The sequence below is a fragment of the Cygnus atratus genome, chromosome 1, assembly GCF_013377495.2.
Source record: "Cygnus atratus isolate AKBS03 ecotype Queensland, Australia chromosome 1, CAtr_DNAZoo_HiC_assembly, whole genome shotgun sequence".
NCBI lineage: Eukaryota > Metazoa > Chordata > Aves > Anseriformes > Anatidae > Cygnus > Cygnus atratus.
This window is the reverse complement of record NC_066362.1, coordinates 125,291,068-125,311,566: the sequence shown is the minus strand read 5'-3', so window position 1 is coordinate 125,311,566 and position 20,499 is coordinate 125,291,068.

Here is a 20,499-nt window from a genome sequence, read left to right as displayed (position 1 = left end):
GTGAAGCTGCTGAATGTCAGGCTGTGATAACCAGTGAGCACTCGCTTCCATATGCAGAGGAGCTTGCCACCATGCAGCAGACACCAGACAGTGCTTTTAGAAATGGGGCAGGGGAGGGAAGGTAGAAAACGGGCATTTAGTGTACCCACCCACCTCACAAATTTATTTGAGGACTGTTTATTAAAACAAGCAATAAAATTACAAGTGCTTATGTTAACTAGAAATCATTATCCATCATATTTTATTAATCTATTGATATTTAACTTACTGTAAGTCTCTTGTTAATATACAGAGTTTTATTTCTTGTGGCAGCTATTGAATAGTAATAAAATATCTGCCCACAATGAGGGCAGGTCAAAATGCTGTGGATGACAAGAGCTGTTGCTAAAATTTAGAGGATTTTTAGTGTCCTGGAAGCAATCCAGGCAGACCTGTCCCTGCTGGAAGTGGTGCAGACCTCATCCATGGAGACTCTGCATGGCAGATGCCATTTCTGTCAGCATTTGATAATGATATAAAAGCCATCTTTGTGGCCTGGAATGATGCAGTGGTTGGAGAAGCTTTTCCAGATCCTATAGAGTGGTTCTCAGAATATAGTAATTCAAATATTTGAATATCCTTGCAGCATTCTACTTTGGTGCAATGTTACTCCATGGACCCTACTTACATGCTATGCTCTATTTATAATGGGGGATATTGTGTCCTCCTATGGACTAGGGCACTGCTTACTTTGGAAATCCCCTTGCCAGCAAACACACATTTTCCATATCCTGGTAGTCTCTTCAGATAGGGATCCTTAAGCAGCAATGAGCTCCCTCAGGTTTTCCTTCTCACTGTGTAACTGTGAATGTGGGATGCACGGGACCAGGATGCAGTGAGGCCAGGAAAAGAGTAGCCTGCAAAACTTCTTTTTCCACTGCAGCACATTGAAGACAGGGCTACTGCTGATACAGGGTAAGAGCCAAGCTCTCTAGCCCCTCTAGATTAATTCAGGCAGTCACATGGGGAGAAAAAGTGTCAGACATTGGCTCCAGTTGCAGGAATTGATGATTTTTTTCTATTTTTTTTTCCCCCCAATCCACAACCAACTGCACCCCTCCTCTGAAAGACAAACAAACCAACAAAATCAAGAAAGCCCCAACCCCACAATTCCAGATCAGGAACCAGATCCTTTTTCCCATGGGAGTGCTCACCACAATTGTTGACAGGAAGGACCTTCTTGTCCTTTCTTGGCCTTTCCATGCCTGGCTCTGCATGGGAACCACTTTGGAGAAGAAGAGCATCTACACCATCCTCATCATCAGTTTAAGGAAACTGGACCATATTTAGTTATAAATGTACCTTCTGCAGAGGACATCCACTCTGCTCCCAAGAGGATGGAGGCACCTATGCTCCAGAATTGATTAGGAATTCACATGCATGGCTATGTTCAGGGCAAGATCCAGCTCCAATTTAACACATCAAAATGTAGCTCTCTACATAAGAACCTTGCAGCAATGGTCCCATTACGGTCAGTGGATCATATTGTCAATACAGCTAATTGAGACAGGAGAACTACTCTTCAAGCCACATGTTGGTGTCTCCTGTAGGTGAACTCCCTTGACTTTTTAGACTGGAATGAGTAGGGTCAAGGTTCAGCTGCTCAGATGCAGCGTTATTCTGGTGTAACGCCCTGCCTTCCTCCACGGTGCTGAGGTCTCCCCTAAGTCCCACATCCCATTGGCGAGCCCTGTGCAGACATTGTGGCTACCCTTTGGTGTCTCAGATGGAACCAGGAGCTGATGTTGTGGAGTTTGACATGAATCTCTCTCTTCACCTGTTACAATTAGAGTTTGGTCATGTAGCTCACATCTTGACTCAACAGACCATGCTTACATTTAGGTACCTTACCCTGCCAGTAGGATCTCATTGCTTGTGTTTACCACTGGTAAGCTCTTAGCGACTTCCCTCTCAGACTGTAGGGTTTTTTCACTCTTGATGTCCTCAGCCAACTGGATGTGACACCTAGACCACAGATGTCCCCAGATTACAGGTTTGGGCTTTAGCTCCTGGAGATGGCAGCACGAGAAAAAGCAAACTTCAGTTCTTCATGAGAGCAGAGCTTCATGTGGGGGCAGGCAGGGGTGAAGGGGGCAGCACACAAGGTGTGGTGGAAGGTTTCTGATTGTCTTGCTCATCAGAACTCTTGGCAGACCTGATTTTCTTTATTCAATGTCAAATGTGCTGTCTGTGAAACATCTACAAACAACTAGTCGGATGTATAAACATTTTTGTTGTTGTTGTTTAATAGAGATACAGCCGCAAAATGGTGATTGCTCATTCTTGCTTAAGTGCTGGCAGGAGCTTGAATAGTTGGGAATAGCTGCTGTAAGATGTTCGAGGCTGGGCTCCTCTGAGATTTCAAAATATGTCACAGAGTTTTTAACTAGTTTTAGTGTGCTGTCTCTCCCTGTCTCCAATTGGCGGGCTTTGTGTTTTGGGATACTGCTGTACATAAAAGATGTGCATTACCTAAAGGAAAATAAAACTTCCCTTTAGCAGATTTATTGCTTTTCAAAGCAAATTGGTTTCACTATATTTGGAAGCCCATATGTGCTGAAAAAGCCTTTGACTGAGAAGAGTTACCCAAAGCCCATAAAATATATGCAGAGTAAATGTTCATGAGCTCAAAACAGGGGATTGTTTTGTTAAACTGCAAGAGACATAGCACAACTGTATAACTTTGTTTTCTTTTTTCTTTCACTCTTTCCTTATTACTATGCAAAGCCAGTGTTATCTTAATGGTAGAAACAACAATTCTGGCTATATCCTCCCCTCTGAGGTAGTTATAAACTGATACAATGCAAATTAAGTAAACTCTGAGGCTTCCCTCAGCTTTTCACTGGTTTTAAAGACTCCTGCTATACTGCAGAACAGACTCAGAAGTAGCATGACCTTGTCAGGCACTTAGTTTGGGGCACTCCTTGGGTACCTACCTATGCCTCACATTTTGCTTAAGGCTTAGGAAACCAAGGAGAGTCCACGAACAACCCCAGGCTACTGGGCTGCAGACAACTAGTAGACCCCCAAGAGCCCTGCACGAATTGTCAAGCACTGTGCATCACAGCCTGGGATGAAGCTGCCCTCCTTTTTTCGGATACAGAGGGAGACAGAGATTCTTGCATTTGGGAAACAGGGAAATGAGGCATTGTGATTTCTTTAGGCAGATTTCTTAAGGATAAAATCTTTACAAAGCAGTTTGGGATTGATTCTTTGCGGAAGTGAGCATCTAGCTTGCGAGCCACATAATATAACAATGAGGCAACATCCTGTCTTTGTCCCACATTTTCTCCTGCCTCTATGCATGCTCCCCATAGAGAGAAAAGAGCATGAGTTCTTCTGTGCATTACTGCTCCTTGACTAAGAAAGTGAAAGACAATGTCTTACTCGCCAGCTTTCAGGAAAATCTCTTGGTGATGCCACCCTGGCCAGGTTTCCCATGGAGAATTCAGCTACTTTTCTCTGCCCTCGCTTGTCCCTGTCCCTACCAATTATTGCCAGAGGTGCTGAGATGAGCTCTCTCCCTTGGGCTCTCTTACCAGCAAGCTACATCTGAAGCTGTTCAGCTTTCCTTTCTCCTTTCATCTGGAGCTGGTTAAGGACAAAAATGGGTGAGCTGACAGCTCTGTGTAGCTCCTGGGAGGAGAAAAGCTGAGGAAGCTGTGGGAAAGCAGTAATGTTTTCTCTTTGCAGGACTGCAGTAGGCAGAGTAAATAATACTGCCCTGGAGGGGTAAGTTAAACCTGGGACAGTCAGAGACTTTTGGTTGTCACAGCTGTTCACCTTGCCTCTCTCCTGGAAACTGCCTCCCCAGCTGAATCATTTATGAACCACCTCAATTTACAGCTTGGCAAAGTAACAGGAATTAAAATTAATGTGGATTGGCTTTGATACACTGAGCTGTAAGTACAGCATTGCAGGGATGGATACGTGCCCCAGTCAGGGTGTTCCCGATAGAAGCAGGGCTACCAGCCTCTGCAAGAGGTGTAAGAGGTCCTGGGAAGGAGAAGTCCATCAGCCTTCCTAACATCGTCTACATCGAATATGTGTCAATAACTTTACCACCCCTGGAGCTGTTTTTCCTGTGCCAAAGTGTGCAAGAAACCATTCTGTGACCAGTTCTCAGGGCAGTGACCATAACCTACTTAAAAAGATGCATTCACAAGCTCTGTATCCTCAGGGAACCTTTCTGTATGATTGAGTATACTCATATTAAGTCATGTTTTTGAGCCCAAAGCAGAAAAGGAATAAAACCATGCATCTGCATCCATTCGTTGCCTTCAATCACTTTTTAAGAATGTTCTTCCACCCCTCTGAATATATATTTTTTTCTCCAATAAGTGCAATTGTGGAAAATCTTTTTAGATTATTTGATTCAAAACTTGTTTCCTCAGCAAAACCAGAACATCAATTCTGTTTCTTTCTGGAAAGTTTGGAAACCTGAGCTGCGAATACATCTAAATATAATACCTCCAACAGGCAGTTTTCACACACCCAGATTGCTTTGCATGACTCTGGTTTCATGCAAGCAAGTATCATATCTTGTAATCATGCTTACCAAGACACATGACAAATAATTCTCATCACTTCTCAATCTGAGAAAATCTTGGGATAAATTTTAGTCTTTTACTATAGCCTAGAGGTCTGCACAGCAGAATCAGGGACAACATGTGTGAGCTGAGGTAGGTGTATCTCTGGTTTTGTCTTCCAAATATGCCTTGGGTAGTCATTGCCAAATGAATCTAGTTTGTTCATTTCCTGTGTATCTAAGAAGCGACCTCAAAACTTTAAAAGGGAGGACAGTCTGTGGGATTTCCTGGGACTCAGAGATAAATTAGACAGTGTCAAACTGCATGGAGCCAAAGGGAGAGGACAAAAGACTTAAGAATTACAAACAAAACAAAACAACAACAAAACAAAACAAAACAAAACAAAATCACCCACTGATAAAAGCTCCAATCTTTCTGTGATGTTATAAAGATTAGAAAAAGAGTAAACTGTATTTAGTTCCAGCCACTGTTGTAAATGATTAAAGGACAGATTCTGGTCCCATCACACTGTTTCCCTTCCTCCTCCTCCTCCTCTCCCTGATCCCCTCTCTGCAGACATGCACACTGTGCCCTTTGCAAGCCAAGTGTGAAATAGCTGTCTTCATTCTTGTGTGACCTGCATCCGCCCTCTGGGAGGCTGGAGCAGAGGGAGTTTTTCCTCCTGGTTGTCAAATGCATAGGGTTATAGGCAAGCCCCATGAAGATCATTAGACAACTTTATCATCATATATTCTGATAGTGTGAGGCCCAGACTTTCTCTCCTGCAAGTACTCAGCATTGCACTGTCAGTTTTCCTGGGCTGCATGGATCTGCTCTGCTAGAGAGACAGTTGCACAATTTTGCAGCAGAAGTAAGCAGCTGCCTCCATAGAGCTGTGCTGCTAGACTGGGGGTGCAGGAGCAGAAACCCCCTGGGAGCACCGATGGCCTTGTCCCCTGCAGCTCATATTCTCCTACAGCTTGATCCGGATAAGCAGGAAAGAAGAAATCCCCACCTCCTCTCTCTAAAACAACCACCTCGGTTTAGTGTCATGCCCATGTCTGAACCCTCTAAAACACACCATCTCTTGTTCTGTTGTATGCTTCAGGCGTACAACTGCTGTGATTGCCAGGAGATGGTTATTTCTTGCCTGGGAGTGATCTAAAAAGAAAGTGGTGGTAGCTCTCCTGTTGCCTACAGCTGCTCCCCCCAGAGTGAGATTTGCTAATATAAGCCACATCTTGCAGTGACAGGGAGCTGAAGCAGCCCAACACAGCATATATGAAACTCAAAAATAAATGGAAATTGCAGCTTTGCTTTTATCAACCCGCAGGCAGCTGGATCTTTTTTGTCTTGGCTAACAGAAGAAGCCCACCCCTCTCCTTCTGCAATAGATATGGAAGCTAAGAATAGAAGCAGCAAGTTCCTTTGACAGGTTTTAGCACTGCCTCTTGAGGAAGCGGGCAATCAACAGTCCGTCAAGTTACAAATCTAAGGAGAGGAAGACGGGCCAGGAAGCGCAGGAGCAGCTAATCGACTACCTGCCTTGTTCACCTTTTGCTTAGGTGACACCCACTGCTGGAGGGGTTTTATTTTTCTCTCCCATGCTTGATTACATCACTGTGTGTGAGGCTTTCTTAGTTCCTTCGTTCCTTCCTGCCCATCAAAGAGGAAAAGAAAAAATAAGTTAAAAACCATGCTTATCAGGGAAGCATGTTTAATTAGCTTACAAAAATATACATTTCATGGTGCTCCAGAGATAGACGAGGGGAGAAGGGGAGTATGTTAATAACACTGCTTAACATCTGTGCAGTGCTGTGTACATTTGAAGTGCATTGCTTTGACCTCAGTGGTCAGCATGAGCCTCTTGTGACTATTGTCACCTCCATGTAGGTTTGATGATGTGAATTGTACATCTAGTTTGAATAATATCTAGTGAGAAGACTACTTATGGTTTATTCAATTGCTGAATGCTTAGGTCTATCAGCTGATGCTAATTTTCATAGGAAAGCCTACAGAGCACATTGCTAGTCATACTGATTGAAAAGTGCTCTGTGAAGAACAGCTTGTGGCTGCTTTGTAAATGTCTCTGGCTACTTTGTCTTCTGTTTTGCCTGCAAAGAGGCCACCACTTTTTTGAAAAAAAATAGGTAAAACTAACGCTTGACTTTGCAGGAGCATGGTGAGAATGAATTGTAGGTTTCCTTTCCATTGGTATGTTGCCTAGGAAACATAGCTGTACATTTGGTAAGGCTGAATCAACTTTGTCTCTGAGGAAGTATGGCAAGAAAATGCTCCTAAGGGGAACGGGATAGGAGGAGACAAAGCCCCTCCCTCCAACCCATCTTTGCTCTCCTGGCTGTTAGGGCATATCACTTGCTAGTGGCTAGAGTTGCTAAAGGACCTGGGGGTGTTCCTGACCCTCACTGCTCCCCCAAATCCTAAATTAAAGTGATCTAAACTTCTCTTTGTCTTTGGTCCAGCTCAAGGTGCACCCAACATCCATGGAGTAAAGCTACGATGGACCTACCTGGTCCACGGTGCGCACTCAGTGACTGGGGCTCTGAGGATGGTGCTGAGTCTGCTCCAGAACACTGTCATAGATATAGCCCTAGTCCTCGAATCACTGAGGATAGAGAGATAGAGATAGAGAGATAACATCATTAAGAAATGAGAGGTGACTGGATTGGACGGTTACAAAGATCCTGTAGGTACTGAGATAGCCAGGGGAGAGGAGAAGAGAATCAAAGTGTTAGGGGAAACAGAGCTGCCCCTTGGAGGGAGGGAGGCAAAACCCACTCTTCCAAAAGAGCAAAAGCTGCAATTAAAAGCATTCAGAAAACAAAGCATAGTGATTTGGAAACGTTGAACTTGAGTTGATAATGTCAATATGGTGATAAGCCACCTTTTATTCTTTCTCTAGAGCTGTCTGAAAGCGATCTGGTGAATCAGAAAACAATTTATAATATGAGCAACATTATAAAAAAAAGGGGGGGGGGGGCGGGCTTTGTACAAAGAAAAACCTGGGGAAACCTGGAATTAGTGAATATAGGACTTCAATATGAGCTGAAAATAACTAGACATCAAAGATAGCCAGCTAAAAATCTGGTATGCATAATGCCAGACAAGATTTCCTGGAAAGAGAGGGTCAAGAGAGGGTCAAGGACAGGTGACTCAGATAATTTCAGAATAAATGCCCTTTTCCATCCAGCACTGCAATCACTGTAGCATCTCTGTATTTCCCATGAGTGCAAGCACAATAATAGTATAAAGCACAAAAGCACTCTTGTTTGCTTGTTCCTTCTTTTTAGTTGTAATAGTTGTACATATGTGTAATGGAAAACCAAAAAAATGAACTACTCTTTTAGAATAATTGAGGCTCAGAAATTAAGTTTTTAAATCCCAAGACCAGTTTTTTGTTGTTGTTGTCATTCCTTTGCTGTAAAGTCCCAGACCTGGGCATCTTCTAGCACTATGTCTAGTTTCTGCAGCTATGGTCTCTGCTGATTGACACTGTCATTGAGATTTTGCTTTGTGGCTTGCCAAAGAAAACATTTTAAAGCAGCTAAGGGCAGTCCAACAGATATATTCACAAAAACTGATAGAAGTTTAAAAAACAGGGCCATAAGACTTTCTCTATTCTCTGTCTTTTTCCCAGGAAGAATCTTTAGCCTTTCATAATCAGTTTGTCTAACTTACTCTTTACAGTCTTTCAGTGGTGGATTGGTTAGCTGCCCTTTTCATCAGGAAGGATTACCTAAAGTCTAGCCTAAATTTCCCTTGCTGCTTTTTTAGCTCACTGCTGCTTTTCCTATCCCTGTTAGCGATGGGGAAAAAAATAAATCCTTTTTACTTTGATCCTGTATCTTGATCGCGTAGCCAAAAATAGTAAACAACTCTCCTTTCAGCCTTCTCTGTTTTGAAACAAATAAATGTGAGCATCTTATGTAGGGCAACCATTTCTAGTGCTCAGTAAAGCCTCCCAAGAGGGCCCACAGTCTTACTGATGTATGCTGAATATTGGTCACACAAACTCCAGTCAAGATTTTCCCAGTGCTGAGCAGAATAGGGAGATTATTCTTCCAACTATGTGGGTTTATTTACCTATCATCCCCTGAGTCTAATGCTGCCTCTTCCCTGCAGGAGGGCAAAGCTCTTTGACTGCAGTGGGTAATCACTGGGAGTGTTCCAGCCCAAGGTGCACTGTGATGAGGTAAAGCCCCTTGGGATTGCTGTGCAAGTATCAGAGCCAAAATCCAGCCAGAGCTTTCTCCACACTAGAATTAGGGTCCTCTTCCAAGGGCAGTGATTGTTGCAGTCAAACTGTATTTTCTGCCTTGAATAAAAATGCCAGTGATGGTATGATATTACAAACTTGTCCTATAATTGCTGCTATTAGTCCAAGAGTCCTGACCTCCTGGACACAAGAGGGATGCTTGGATTTCTTTTTTAAAATATTTTTGTCATCATTATAATTTGACATTTTGGTCTTGTGTGTGCCAGGCAGTCAGAGGTGATCTTCAGGCCATGGAATGACTCCCTGGAGAGGTGTAGATGCTTTGAGGAGATGGAGTCTTTAGAGGAGACTTATTCAAGTGATTCTGTCTTCCTACTTGCACGACTCACCTCTGAGACCACTGTGGGCAGCAGAGGTCCACCAGTATACATTAGAGCTAAAGTAAACATGAAAACTGCAATGGGAATGGTCCATGTTATCCGTGTTGGCAGATGTGGCCCCTTCAAGGGAATCCACTTTCACCTCCAGATTCAGTCTTTACAATAAAAACATGGTTGAATGTGCACATTTCTAGATCACCTGGAAGGTCTTGAGTCTATCGCAGGGACAAGTGGACTTTCTGTGTATAGGGGCAAAGAGTTTAGGCTCTGAGTAGCACTGGCATCAGTGGAGAGTCCTTTGGGCTTGTGAAGGTCATTTAACTTCTGCCAGTTACTATCCAAATGCAGTGCCAGTGGGAATCCCCTTTGAGAAAAAAAAAGCTTCTGAAGGATGCCTCAAAGAGCCCCTTGCAGAGACTGTGCTGCTTAAAGTGGTAATGAGGTTTCTCTTCTCTTTCATTCTGTAACTTTATATAAGGTGTCACAGCACAGCTGAACAGTATGGGAGCAGTGCTTGCCAGCAAAACACAGAAAATATGATTGCTTATAAGCTCTTATCAGGTCATTTCTCCTTTCCCATAAAATCTCTGACAGCCTAAGGCTCTCTGCAGCATTTTGCCATACTGTCTTTGGAAGGATGTTTGTCACCTGGATTTCCCAATTCCAAAAGTTTCTTCTGTTACTAAATGTCTTGCCTTGCATCTAGTGACGTTTCTTGTCATACACACTGGCACCTACAGTTTAACATGTTATTGCTGCCCAAGTGCCATTTTCGTAGTTACTTCTTCTGCCCACTTTTCCCATGAAACAAATCATTCATTCAAAAAGTCATTCATGTATTCATTTTCCCAATACACACAGAATATATAGGTAGACTCCTCTGACACCAGCTTGGCATTTTAGTCCAAGGATGAGTTATATATTGCATTACATATAGATACATGTCTAGTAACACCTCTAGAGCAGGGAGTGAGGAAATTTTCCTTTGTTGCAGACCAAAAAGACCTTTTGTGAGCAATGAACTAACACATAATTCCGTGACTTGGGAATAGACGTGGTGGGTAAGACCAAAAGACCATTTGTCTGTTTCTGAATATGCCCAAGAAAAGGTTGCAGAAAATGAGAAACATACCATGAGGATTCTACACAATGTTTTTTCCAAGCTTCCAGCAACCCTTGATTCAGGGAAAAGAGTAATAAATAGTAAATGTTCAGAAGACAGTAATGGGAGTAGGGGGTTGGGAATGGGGAATGGGAACAACAACAAAACAGAACTAATACTGTGTACATCATTTGTAATGGAGACATGGGCTGAATCCAGCCTGTGGGAAGACAGGTTTTCACACTTGTAATAGGCAATAAAATCAGATTTGAATAAAACAACTTACTAGGAAAATGTTAATAGATAAAGGGAAAATCCCCTTGACTGTTACTGCCTCCTCTGGTTGACTACTACAGACATGACAGAGGGGCTGGAACTGTGCATGACTTGTACCAGCATTTCTTGAGGAGGGGTTGAACTTTGCAGGATTTAGTGCATAAGACCAGATGTAATGAGCGACACATATTTCTGTCATCCTGTGGACACACATGTGAAGGAAAGAGGGAGAAAGAGAAAGGGGCTAAAAGCAAGGTTTGTGGCTGGCCTGAAACAATATAACATCAACATACTCTCTCTGTAAGTCTTAAATTGTAAACAAACAGAAGCAGTCATAAATCGAGGCTGGAGATTTTGCTCAGATTAGCATGAATGATCCAAGCTGCTTTTTTTTTTTTTTTTTTTTTTTTTCAGTAGAAATCCTAATGGAGTGGCTCACTTCTGAAATTCACAGTATTTTGTGACCCAAGGATGTTGCGCCATATAACGGCTGAAAGTGATGGGGTATGTGTTATCTGACTCTTTCTGAACCTGAGGAAGAGTCTCAATTCAGGGTGAAATTCATTCATTCATTCAAAGTAATATGTGTTGAAGTTACTTTTGTTGTTGTTGTTGTTTTCTTTTCTGCTTTTAATAGAGGAATTTGCCATTCATTGATCCAATTCAAGAAAAAAGGAGCATATCACTCAGTTATGCCTTGACATCCCATAACTCCAGGACACTCAACCATTTCTACATTAAAAAGAACACATTGAAGAAATATTCCAAAACAAGAAGATTTTTTTTGGATGATTTCCCAAAAGCTCGAAATACAATCATAATGTTCTTCGAGTTATCATAAGCATTGATTTCACCTTAATTTTAAATGGGCACACTATGACAGTAAAACATTTTAACTTTGCTAGCTCAATAACAATATTTTTATAGAAAATATCTGATTAGCTCATGTGTTTTCCATTTTCTGGTTTAAAGGTGATAAATGACATTTAATTCAGGCCAAAATTTTCATCACAGAATTATGTTGAAGAAACCACTATTTTAACTTTGAACTTAACTAATTTCTTTTCAATGAAGATGAAACACATCTCTGTTTGAAATACTGGGTCATATCCTCAAGTAAAGTCACATGCACTGAGTTTAAGGGAGGAAAATGCTAACAGCTTTAATGTTCCCACAGTTGTTTGACAGGGGCAAATAACTCATTTTTTATGGGAAAAGGCTGGATTTGGAGTAAATCTTTGTTTCTGGATGATGATAAATGAAAGGCTGATGTGATGATCATACTTGACAATGTTTGGGGAAAATGATGATGCTTCTGTCTATTTGATAGATTCCTGTTCTAGCCACAGCTGGCAATAGAGGATTCTGGGAATACTATTGCATTCTTTTTTTTTTCTTTTCTTTTTTTTTTTTTTTCTGAAAATCGTTCCCAGTGAGCAATTCTTCATTATGAGAACAATATATCAAAATTAATCAGGCATGTGTGGGAGTACATGTGTGTTTATATGTGTGTATGAAAAATAGCAAATTTGGATGGAAAAAAAGGCAAATTCCTAGCAGACTATAAATTTCATGCTGGGTAAAATGAATTTCTAAATGCTTTGCCTATAAGATGGCAAAAAGCACTTAGCAGGCTGCCCTGAGAAGAGCCTCATATCCAGAGCTCTCTGCATCCCATCATTTGAGACCATGCTTCTGCTGTGCTCTGGTGTGGCAGACTGAAAATCAATGAATGCAACAGTCATCACAGTCACCCTAGGCTATTAATACTGGTTGCAAATCAAAAATATTATAATCTGTACCTTCCGACTCAAGTAGGCTGTGGGTTATGGAAGATGGGAGAAATAGAAGTTTTGGAAAGTTGAAGACTTTTTGGCAAAAATAAGATGTACAGAAGGATAAAGCAGTTGGAGATTGTCAGACAAGCAAATGACTGGATGTTTTGATGAAAATTGTTTGCACTGAAATCATTAACACTAGTAATAAATTGTCGCTTTTAGAATTCAGGATTAATAGTCCATGGAGATGAATGGGAAAAATCACACCTCTCAGATATTTTCGCCAGGCTTTTCAAGATCTCTTTTATAAACACAAAAGATAGTACCTATTGCCACAAGAAGCAGCAAAAATGTGGTCTGGGTTCTTCCAATTGCACCTGCAGTAACATGCTCTAACATTTAGTACATTGTGAGAGCAGAATTAAGCTTTGAGTGGTTGGAGGTTGTTGGAGCTCCCCAAGCATACCTGTTCAGTGTGGCTTTTCTGCTACCTGGTCAGCAGGCTGTGTATATTGCCACCTCTCCATCCATGGGGATGTTTACAGTGTCTCTAAATATGCCAGCCACTAATTTTCATGAAATTGGTAGAAACAGCATTTTTATATGCTTCTCGTTTTGTTAAATTTTGGATACTGTTCCACACATTTTTTATTTTTATTTTTGGGACCAAGTAAATAGATATTTAATAGATATTTAATGAAATTAAATGCACACATGAAACTCCATTGTCTCAGAAAGCAGGGTAAATTACAGAGCATCTCTTCAGGTAGCATCAGTACATGTGAGTGCATTGTTTGCAGCTGAGGGTTACAACTGTGTCTCTTCTGAAGCCACTAGCTGTTAAACTGATCACTGTCACTCCCTTGGGAACAGTGGAGTGCTTCCCTAATGTATAACCCTTGATAACATCTTTCTGAGCCTGGGGTACTTTTTGGAGTTTTCTTAGGGATTCAAGGTTGTCAAATTCCTTTTCTCTTGGGGGATCTGCTGCTTAGTGCCTGTATCCTGTTTTTTCAGTTGACAACTAACCTTTTGCTCCCCCACCAAACACACCCTTTTCCTGCAAAACCAATGGAATAATTCAGCTGATTGGGAAAGAATTGACTACGATGTTGACTCATGCCCATCAATAGTTTTGTTAACAAGGTTACAGATGAAGAACCACTATTAATGCCGATGGTGCACAAGGAACAGAGTAACTGCTTGATACTCAAAATTGCAGCTAAACTAACAGAAATGGCAGTAGGGACAAAGCTAGATACTTCCATTTGCAAACTAACCCAAAAAATATGCAGAGCACTTACAAAGAAAGAATGCCATTTTAAAGCTGCTTTTGAAATATTAGCAGAATTTAAGCAAAATTTCTTTGTAAGCAATGCACTGCAAAACCCTATCACAAGCTAAGAGGACATCACTGGCTCAGCATAAAGAGGCAATACTTGAGATTTCTCCTCCCATTTGGTCACTGCTATGAGCGGTGAAGAAGACCTGTGTCTTTCCTTCTAGACCACAGAAGTAAACATTCAACACTTCTAGATAGGTGTTCCCAAAGGAGGAATTAAGTAACGTGATATTCAGAGCAGCAACACAACGTTTAAGCCTCACTGAATTCCCAGTAGCTGCACTAGGTACCTATTCTTGCATGCCCCAAGTGAGAGGGCTAGGTACCAAAGTGCACCTTTCAGAGCAGCTGGCACACTGTAGGGAAAGCTGCCTTTCCTGGTTAACGGAAAAAAATGAGGAACAAAGTTTTCTGTTTCATCCCTCAGGGCTATGTTTAGAGCTACCTCAAGTCAGGCAGATAGTGCCTGGTGCCACCTGTGAGGCTGAATGTCTGCATCCTAAGCACACATACCCTCCTGAGTGGGAAAAGCAGAGGCAGGAAAGGGAGACAAAAGGACTCTACTTTATCTGTTAATTTAATACCTACTTGCAGTAACTACTCTGAACAGTGAGGGCTTTTCCTCTCACAGTAAGGCTCTGGCAGGCATATCTATTTTGTGACAATGTTTGGGATGCCAGGTTATGTAAGAGAGCAGTGGAGTATTTTCAGGACTTATCTGGCTATGTGTTTGCATTCATGCTGAATAAATCTAGGATTAGATGAGAATTTCTGTAGTGTTGAAATGTTAAATACAGGAACTTAAGCGTTCCTGAAAAGCATATTTCAGTGGCCTGACACACTCTATTATTGTTAAGTGCATTGACTGTGGTCTGTCTTCTATGTGATTCTAATTTGTCTAGAGCAATAGTTAGTAGGCAATGAGTCCCATATTCACGTTTTCAAAAGGGTTTAGATATCATATGGATGGTAATATTAATCCTATTAACTTGAAAGAAATATAAAAAGGAGAAACTTATCCTCACAAGTAAGATGCTATTAATTAGGCCAGATATAGCACATTGTCTAATGAGATCCTTTGGAGTTTGGACATATCTTCTGTTTTATTCAGAGCTATAGCTATTCAGTTCAGTATATTAAATGCAGGTGATCCCTGTGATGATGTAGGCCTTGGCGTGTCCCCATAACCCAGTCAGTTCCAGCAGACAGTCTAAAGTGCACCACACCACTATCACTACCCCCTAAAAATGAAAACCAGGCATTGCAGAGTGACATGAAAAGGACTCTTTTTATGAATGAGTGATTTGATTAGACTGCAATTGTTTGCAATCTGAATCAATGCCATTTATTAAATAGGGAATTTTATAGCTGGAAATCAAGTGACAGATTTTTGCAATATATCTTCTTTTCTTCCTTCCTTTTTTTTTTCTTTTCTTTTTTTTTTTTTTCCTACCATTTTAATCCTACCTATAGAATATCCTAAGCAATAACTCATTATGGACCTGATTCAAACCCCTTTTAAGCCAGCGAAAGAACTGTTCACTGCAAAGAGCTTTGGATCAGCCCCAGTAGGTATAAAGCCCATGCTGAAAAAGCTCATGCCCAAACTCTACAGGAGTTTTGCATCAGCATGACCAGCAAATCAATACTGGAAATTTTAGTTTATTTTCTTTGCTTTGGTTAAGACTATCATGTAAATTTTCCCATCTGCACTTCATTAGATATGTTAAGATGCGCAGCTGTGATTCCCAGTGTTGACTCCGGGGTATGATAACAACATCCAATGGTCTGCTAAGTGGCAAAAGGAGTCAGTCCTCCTTTATTCCTTCCAGGCTGCACCTGGAAAGCTGGCACAGCTATAGAGATTATTTTGTTTCCATTAAATGAAACACATACATTCACAGAGACCATTAAAATGGTACTACTGTGGATGTTTAAAGGATAGAAGATGATGTAGAGCTGCTTAAGATCTCCACAGGAATTTAAGGCAAACAACCAGAAAAGGAATATGAATGCTACCCAGGTCTCACTACATTGTTCATTCAGATTCTTCACAATAAGAGCTAAATTTACAAAGAGGCATCCCCATGATTTCTGCTTCAGCACACAAAGCTTCTTCACCCTGAGCTGTGCGTAGAGGATAGATGTAAACACACAAATCCAGCTGTGCTCCATTTTTAAAAGACGTAAGAGTTTGTGTCTATAAAAATTATTAACAAAAAACTGTGAAAGACCTGAGCTATCAAGTGCATGGCATGTACAAGTAGAAGTCATGTTTGGAATCCATGGGTCCTTTAAAAAGCCTTTAAAAAATGTGTTCTTTTTGGCTTGCCATTAATTTGAAAAGCATTTACACAGCAGGTATAATCTATAGAGTTTAATGCCAAGAAAACTCACAGCCTGCCTTTTTTATCTCCAGCTTCCTAACAGTTAATGAGTAGGTTTTGGCTTGAAAACATCCTTTCTTCATTTCATATCTCATCTCCTATAATCTTTTCAAATTCCGCAAATTCCCTAATTCCCATTTTCACAATGCTGAGATAGGACCAGATCAGCCTGTTGTGCATACAGCCTTGCACAGAGACCAGTGAGGCAGTGATGGGCAGTTTTCCACTTCAGTGGTGTAGAATGGCTCTTGCCAATAAATACTGCATTTGGAAAAAAAATAAAATTATAATTATTATTATTATTAAATTAAATTATTAAATTAAATTATAATTATTAAGTTATAGTTATAGGATATAGCTCTCTACATAATTTTCTCACAATCTTTCCTTTGTCACCCTGACAATTACTTTGTAAGCAAAAAGTTCAAATAACTATGTTAATTACATTCATTAGTACTTGATACAGCATTTCCAACTAATGATCAGATCTGTCCTAGGCAGCTGCTGCACTGCTGCACTTGAGTGAATGTTGCTGGTTGGTGCTGCACTTCTCATATCAGCGCTTTATAGACAACGCTGTTCACAAAAAGGTGTTTCACACCATTGAAATGCTACTTGTCAAAACAGAGCTCTGTTGCCCTCCTACCAATAACTTTTCCTACTCTACAGAAAAGTATGTGTGCTGCATCTGCACCCAAGGCCACCCCTAGAGTTAAGCTATGAAGGAACCAGGGATGGGTTTAAACTTGAAACAGGCTCACACTCAAAATATGTTTGCTTTCTGGTGAACCAGGACATCCTTGAGTCCAAGAAAATGCAGATTTGGAATATATATACATTCAAGCAGGGGAGCTTTTGATGATTTGAAATGCAACATTATAATCCTAGATGAAGACACAGGAAGACTGGAGATCCCATCCTCTGAGGTTGCAGAGAACATTTCCAGATTGGGCACAGTAAAGGAAGTGATGAGACCATTCCCTGAGCTCAGTTGTCAACCACAACAGCATGTCATGACACTATTTATGCAGTGTTGTGTGGATTTATCAAAAAGATCTTCAATATCATGATGATATCTCTGTGACTAAACCTGAAGGCTATGAAGCACAAAGATGATTTCCCTAATTCAGCATTTGAAGCCAACCGAATGGCTGAGTCCACCCCCATATCTTATTTTCTTATTACGGTATTTTTTGCATGAGTTTTTTATTTGATTCAGGGTGAATTAAGATGACACCTCTGAGCTGTGGGTGTCTGCCATGTGATGCACTGCTTCACCACACACTCACTCATGATATATAAAAATGCGATTAGGATTTCTGAAGGGAAAGTGACCTCCTCCCTTAGCTAGGAAGGAGTTCAGGGTTGGCTTTTTAAACGCATAGAGGTTAGGTTACTCAGCTCTTCTTTGTGTAATTTCATTGGTTAGCAAAAAAGGCTTGGATTAAATATTATGGCCAATAAATTTTTAAACCAACTGAAATATGCAGCAAGTGAAAATAAAGCATCTGTCCTAGGTTGAAAATAAGACCTGTGCTCCTTTCCCCATCATATTACACATTAGTTCTTGTTGAATTGGTTTTCTGACAGTTCCACATCTTTTATTCTTCACCACCATCTCTACTCTATTTCCTTTCATCTGTGCATCTTGCCTAATTCATCATTAGCTGCATTCACATTCATCTGGCAAGAGGTCAAGCTCCTTGGGACAGAAAGCTTATCTTTCTTTGGATGGGAGATACATGCACATATTTTTATTTATTTTTTTATTTTTATTTTTATTTCTTCTCCAAAGAACGTACAAACTGACAACAGAGCCTTTAAAAGGGTATTGAATTTGGAGGATAACTCCTGACTAATTTGGGTTTCAACACAACATATGATAAACCTGAGATATAATTGCAAAATACATTAATATGATTATGAGGGGCTTCTCCTTTCACTGTAGTAGATCTAAATGGAACTCATGTATGACCCTTTAGAGGAGACATTGTCACTTACTATGTGACAGCATCTGTATTCAGCAGCCTGCCTACTAAAGCCCACAACACCCACTTAAATACCATTGTAAGAGACCAGTTGGTTTCAGAGCAGAGAGAACCTAAGCTGCATAGCAGACTGAAAGGACCATAATTTGGTTCTCCAGATGGTGAAGGAGAGCTCCGAAGGGCAAATGATGTTCTTTGTGTGGTTGTGTGTGTTACAGGTGGCTACATGGCAAGTGAATATTCATCACAGAGGACTCTACCCATTTGCTCTGCCCATCCTCCTTCTATGTGTTGCCTGGGGAGTTATGTAGTGCAAAACAGATATTTTCCCCTTTGTAAGTTGTTCTCAGTAAGATAAGCAAGTTGTTCTTGCAGAACTTCAGATGCTTATGCAATGTAAAGTTTAATAAAAATAATAATAATAAAAAAAAATTGCTTGCGTAATTCAGAGCTTCAGGGGTAGTTTCGTATAATATTGGTAAACATTGTAAATTTGACTGCAAAGCTAGTATTTTAGGCTGATCTCTACTTCAGTACTAAGAGAGTGAAGTACTAAAGTACATAAATCTTAGAGTTAGAAATCTTTGCCATTAAAAGGACTTCTACAGTGCTGGCAGAGGCTTTTTATTTCCTTCTAGGTATACATGGCAATGGATTGTCTCCAACAATCCAGTGCAAACTCTAGATAGTTCCTTTCTTGCACAAAACCAAAAAAAGCAAAGAGGTGGTACCGGTGGTTAGAGACTTCACCTAGGAAAAAGGAGTTTCATCTCATCTGTGAAATGTACAGAATTCAATATTAACTCCAGAGAATGGAGAGGGATTTGGGCCTGAGTATCCCACATCCCAGTGTTAATGGGTCCCTGACCATGAACCATGACGTGCTACGCAGAGACCAAACCCTAACTAGCCTGTACTTCCAGTAGGGTCCACTTCTCCAATTGCTCAAATACACCTATGATTAATGACAGCCTCCTTTATAACCCGTTCCCTGGGATGTGGCTTGTTAAATGCATGGAAAGTGGAAGACGTATATTGCTGGGAAATGCCCCTACCTGAGCACATAGGATATCTAAGTGGGATCTACTTGTAGTCTAAATTTGGAGTTCTCTAAATTTTTCAGTTTCGCAAACAACTCTCTCTGTATTTTTTTCTTGTGAAACTGTCAAATTCTCCATAGTCTAGACATATTTAAGAGGTCTAAAAAGAATGAACAGAAGCCAATCAGTAATTCTGGAGGCCAAACTACCCAGTTATTGGGTAAATAGAAGTGTGGGAGGACTGTACGGGAGGGACAGTTTGGGTATACAGAGTCTTACTCTGTGCTTAGAGCCCGGATCTACAAGCATTCATTTTCATAGGCTGCTAATGTTGCCAGTGAGTCAGATTTTCTGACCATGCATGACTGGACAGTGTATCTCAGACAGAGAATGGGATAGATTCCTCCTTGAATTGTTGGGCCCCCTATGAACGACTTAACTGAAATGCACGTGCTTGCCAGAGCTGCTACAGGGCAATAGGCCACTGTCTCTTGCCCAAGCAGTAAGTCCAGTTTCTTGAAACTGCCAGACTGTCCACAAACTCTATAAAATGAGAAAAGTATACGTGTGAAGAAAATTGCCAGGTGAAAAAAAAATAAAAATAAATAAATGAAATGAAATGAAAAAAAGTGAATGACTGAAAAAATGATGAGGCAATAATGAAGACAAACTCTCAAAAACTCTCAAAAACTCTCCTACAAACTCTCAAAAAGGACATTGTCATAAGAACAGCATGGTCAAAATCCCCAGCATTTAAAAAGTGCAAATCACACTTCAACAATTCTGTGTTTGGGTAAATCCTGAAATTTAAAAATAGCATTCAGATTTATTTATTTTTCTTCTGGGAGTCCCATCTCATAGGAAGCATGTAGGACATATTTCTTAATTGTTGTCCCTCACAACCTCAACATGGTGCAAGCAGAAACCTTTTTCATTGACAGTGTTCCCTCATCATCACTGTTGTGGTTTAGCCATCAGGCAGCTAAGCGCCACACAGCCGTTCACACACTCTCCCTAGGTGGGATGGGGGAGAGAATCTGAAAAGTAAAAAAGTGAGAACTCATGGAGTGAGATAAAGACAGTTTACTAGGTAAAGCAAAAGACGCATGCACAAACAAAGCAAAACAAGTAATTAATTCACTACTTCCCATTGTCAGGCAGGTGTTCAGCCACCTCCAGGAAAGCAGGGCTCATAGTAATAGCTTCTTCAGAAGACAAACACAATCACTCTGAACATCACCCCCTTCCTCCTTCTTTTACCCTGGCTGTTATTGCTGAGCATGACCTCATATGGTATAGGATATTCCTTTGGTCTGTGGGGCCAGCTGCACTGGCTGCGTCCCCCCAGCTCCTGGTGCACAGGAGCTACACAGGGTGCCCAGTGGGCAAGGGGAAAAGGAA